Source organism: Arachis duranensis, chromosome 8 (assembly GCF_000817695.3).
Source record: "Arachis duranensis cultivar V14167 chromosome 8, aradu.V14167.gnm2.J7QH, whole genome shotgun sequence".
Taxonomy (NCBI): Eukaryota; Viridiplantae; Streptophyta; class Magnoliopsida; order Fabales; family Fabaceae; genus Arachis; species Arachis duranensis.
The window spans coordinates 5,161,937-5,162,475 of NC_029779.3; positions in this window are offsets into that span (position 1 = coordinate 5,161,937).

Here is a 539-nt window from a genome sequence, read left to right on the forward strand (position 1 = left end):
CAGAAAATACCTGAAATCACAGAAAAACACACAAACTCATAGTAAAGTCCAGAAATATGATTTTTGCCTAAAAACTAATATTATTTTACTAAAAACTAACTGAAACATGCTAAAATCTACATGAAATTACCCCAAAAAGCGTACAAAATATCCGCTTATCACAACACCAAACTTAAACTGTTGCTTGTCCTCAAGCAACTAGATAAATAAAATAGGTTTTAACAGAAATAAAGGAGTAATAATATTCTCGAGTTTCAAATGAAGCTCAGATTCTTATTAGATGAGCGGGGCTTGTAGCTTTTTGTCTCTGAACAGTTTTGGCATCTCCCTGTATCTTTAAAATTTCAGAATGATTGGCATCCTTAGGAACTCAGATTTTCGGATAGTGTTATTGACTCTCCTAGTTAAGCATGTTGATTCTTGAACACAGCTACTTATGAGTCTTCGCCGTGGCCCTAAGCATTTTGTTTTCCAGTATTACCACCGGATACATAAATGCCACAGACACATAACTGGGTGAACCTTTTCAGATTATGACT